General features: G+C 44.8%; 1 pseudogene; it reads left to right on the forward strand.

Moving 5' to 3' along the window:
- Positions 1 to 2,303: 2,303 nt before the first annotated feature.
- LOC120360763 (large ribosomal subunit protein eL43-like) lies at positions 2,304 to 2,615 on the forward strand (annotated as a pseudogene).
- The last annotated feature ends 1,640 nt before the right edge of the window (positions 2,616 to 4,255 follow it).

The raw sequence follows: 4,255 nt of genomic DNA on the forward strand, positions 1-4,255 counted from the left end.
CTGGATTCAGACTTAGAAGTAGAAGCTCACAGAAAGGAAAGTCTGCGTCTCTTCAGTTTGTTCCTGGCACTTCTCTTTAGCCTTCTTCATTCTCTTGGCCAAAAGTTTAGCATATTCTGCAGCCTCTTTCTTATTTTTCTTGGTACTGCTTCTTCAGAGCAATACTCCACCATTTGTGCTGCAGGACACGTGGAGTAACTAGACACTGAATCTTGGGTGCTTTGGGCCTAGGCTTCTTTTCTTCCTTTCTTTTCTTTTCTTTCTTTCTTTCTTTTCTTTTCTTTTCTTTTTCTTTTTTTTTTTTTTTTTTTTTTTTTTGAGACAGAGTCTTGCTCTATCGCCCAGGCTGGAGTGCAATGGTGCAATCTCATTTCAAGGGTTCAAGGGATTCTCTTGACTGAGCCTCCTGAGTAGCTTGGATTACAGGCACACGCCACCACACTCAGCTAATTTTTGTATTTTTAGTACAGATGGGTTTTCTCCATGCTGGTCAGGCTGGTCCTGAACTCCTGACCTTGTGATCCACCTCCTTGGACTCCCAAAGTGCTGGGATTACAGGCGTGAGCCACCACGCCCAGCTTCAGGTATGTCTTTATTAGCAGCATGAGAACAGACTAGTACATCCCCGCAAAAAAAAAAAAAAAAAAAAAAAAAAAAAAAAAAAACTAGAAAATCTTCCGTAAAGAACTGAAAAAAAAAAAAAGCAAAACCTGTCAGCCTAGATTCTACATATATTTCAACCTAAAGGTAAATAAGAATATTTTCAGAAAAAAGAATTCATGTTCAAAAAACCCACTCTACCAGAAATGATTAAGAGAAACAATGTTGATGGAAGCATAGATCTGCAGGAAAAAAAAGTAAGAGACCCGGAGAGCATAAATATGAGTCTAAATAGGAACTTTGGGGATGATGGATGTGTTCATTATCTTCATTGTAGTCACAGCTTCATGTATGTATCCTTATGACAAAACCTATCAAGTCAAATATTACACTTTAAATACATGTATGGGTTTTGGTGTTTTTTTTTTTTTTTTTTTTTGAGACAGAGTCTTGCTATGTTGGCCAGGCTGGTCTCGAACTCCTGGCCTCAAGTGATCTGCCTGCCTTAGCCTCCCAAAGTGCTGGGATAACAGGCATGAGCCATTATGCCTGGCCATGTTTTTGATACCTCAGTCAAGGTATTGTGGGGAAGACGCAGGGAGAGAGAGCGAGAGAAAGAAAGAGAGAGAGAAGTTCAGCAAGAGAGAAGGAGAGAGAGAGAGAGAAAGGTTTGAGAGAGACACAAAGAGAGAGATTTCCCATGGGAAAAAAATACCCACAGAGATGAATAGCTAACATCAAAAAGCCTGGCAATACCAAATGTTGGAAAGGTTGGGGGCAACTGGAACTCTCTTACCTGCTGGCCTTGGCATGTCCCAAGCACAGAAAGGAAAACTGGAACATTTTGAGAAACACACTCCAAAGAGCAGGGACTCCTGGGGAGCAGGCCCAGGGAAGGGTCTCACTTGCCCAGGTATAAGTTGGTGCTGTCCAGGGGCTGTGGGAGGTGGTGTTCCTCACTTTTCCTCCCACAGAACGCCCTCAAAATAGAAGGGGGTTGGGACGAAGGTCAGGCCCCAAAGCAGCACCTCCCCACTCCACACTCAGGCCGTAACCACACATTCTGATCAGCATGAGAGGATCACTCCAAGTTCCTAATGTTTCTGACCAATGCAAAACACTTGACCTTGAAGTTGGCCTGTGCAGGCTTATTTGAGGTAAATAGGTTTCTATCAGGCTCTGGAAACAGTGAAAATAGCTCACACACCTATAAACTCTTAAGGAACTGAAGAATCATCCTAGTTTGAAACCGGAATTTGAAGGCTTCACTCAGTTCAAACAACCTGTAATTTAAAAAATATAAGGCTGCAGTGGAGTTTTGTTTGAAAGTTCATTTCATAATGTGGCTGCCCATGGTGGCTCACACCAGTAATCCCAGCACTGTGGGAGGCAAAGACAGGCAGATCACTTGAGGTCAGGAGTTTGAGACCAACCTAGCCAACATGGTGAATCTCCATCTCTATTAAAAACACAAAAATTGGCCTGGTGGTATGCGCTGGTAATAGCAGTTATTCAGGGGGCTGAGACATGAGAATTGCTTGAACCCGGGTGGTAGAGGTTGCAGTGAGCCAAGACTGCACAACAGCACCCCAGCCGGGGCAACAGAGGGAGACTTCACCTCAAAAAAAAAGTTAATTTCATAATGAAACATAAAATAATGCTTTTCAAGGACTATTGCAGGCTCGAACATACTTTGCACTGACATGGCTAAATGCACCAATAAAGCTGGAATTCTCGGTATATACAAGACCCGCTATGGTGCCTCCCTCCAGAAAATGGTGAAAAACACCGAAACCAGCTAGCACACCAAGTACACTTGCTCTCTCTGTGGCAAAACCAAGGAGAAAAGATGAGATTCAGGGATCTGGCACTGTGGTTCCTACATGAAGACAGTAGCTGGTGGTGGCTGAACCTAAAATACCACTTCTGCTGGCACTGTGAAGTCTGCCATCAGAAGACAGAAGGAATGGACCAGGAGATGTTCCTCCACCATTGGAGACACCACTAGCCTTTAATAAATAGGTTAACTTATATAATCATGAAAAAAGACTGGTGTTAGCATAATTCCATATGGCAGTAGTCCCAAACTTTCTTTTCTTTTTTGAGACTGAGTCTCACTCTGTTGCCCAGTCAGGAGTGCAGGGGCGCCATCTCGGCTCACTGCAGCCTCCGCCTCCTGGGTTGAAGTAAGCACGTCAGCCTCCCAAGTGGCTGGGATTACAGGTGCCCGCCACCACAGCCAGCTAATTTTTGTACTTTTTGTGCAGATGGGGTTTCACTGTGTTTGCCAGGCTGGCCAAACGTTCTTGATATGCATCCCAATTCAACATTGTATCTTTAACATATTTGCATGTATGCTAAACAATTACATACATAATAAATACATATAAGTATGTCATATCCATAGGTATTTATTATGACTTGCTTACAGTAAAACTTTATGTACACTATAAAACATAAAAAACAGAAATTAGAAATGGCTGGGTTAAATATAGATACAGTTTCTAGTGTCTTCCTCACCCCAACAGACTGTCTTGCAATATGTTGTCACTGGAGGCCCGTGCCGTAGTTTGGAAACCACTTCTCTTTTGTTTTTTGAGATGGAGTCTCCCTCTGCTGCCCACGCTGGAGTGCAGTGGTGCAATCTCGGCTCACTGCAACCTCCATCTCTGGGGTTCAAGAGATTCTCTGTCCTCAGACTCCCAAGTAGCTGGGATTACAGGCACCCGCCACCACACCCAGCTAATTATTAGTAATTTTAGTACAGACAGGGTTTCACCATGTTTGGCCAGGATGGTCTCGATCTCCTAACCTCATGATCCACCCACCTTAGCCTCCCAAAGTGCTGGAATTACAGGGATGAGCCACTGCGCTCAGCTGGAAATTGCTTCTCTAGGCCATAGGGAAGAGAAATGAACCCTGGCTGCAGGCCACTGGCCAGAGAGTGACTCACAGACTCTGGAGAACACAGTAAGAGAAGGGGCAGGAAATGACTACATGGCTGAGTACCATAAAACCATCAAGTTTATGGGCAGGCTGTAAATCTGAACATGACACCCTTCTCTTTCCTCTCTCTCCAGGCACCCCACCCAGGTGGGCTGCTCTCTGTCATTCCCACATAACCTCTCAGCCAGAGGCTTGTCCTTGCAGGGCTCTGTCTTCCCCTTCAAGGCTGCCCTTGATGATCACACATTAATCTGAGGTCACACAGACACAGATGCTGAAGAGGCGAGGTATGAAATGTGACTTACCCACATGCCACTCTGGCAACAGACCCAAGTGCCTGGTTAGGGGCATCACTGGCATTTACTAAGAGAATTAGTTAGGCTAGCCAGCCTTCTCTAAAGCACACTTTGTCATCCAACTAATTCTATTACTCTTCTCTTTTTTTGAGGTGGAGTCTCATTCTGTTGCCCAGGCTGGAGTGCAGTGGTGTGATCTCGGCTCACTGCAACCTCCGCCTCCTGGACTCAAGTGATTCTTCTACCTCAGTCTCCTGAGTAGTAGGGATTATAGGGACATGCCACCACGCCCGGCTAATTTTTATGTTTTTAGTAGAGACGGGTTTTCACCATGTTGGCCATGCAGGTCTCAAACTCCTGACCTCAGGTGATCTGCCTCGGCCTCCCAAAGTGCTGGGATTATAGGCATGAGC

This window comes from Saimiri boliviensis, chromosome 7 (genome assembly GCF_048565385.1).
Source record: "Saimiri boliviensis isolate mSaiBol1 chromosome 7, mSaiBol1.pri, whole genome shotgun sequence".
NCBI classification, from domain to species: Eukaryota; Metazoa; Chordata; class Mammalia; order Primates; family Cebidae; genus Saimiri; species Saimiri boliviensis.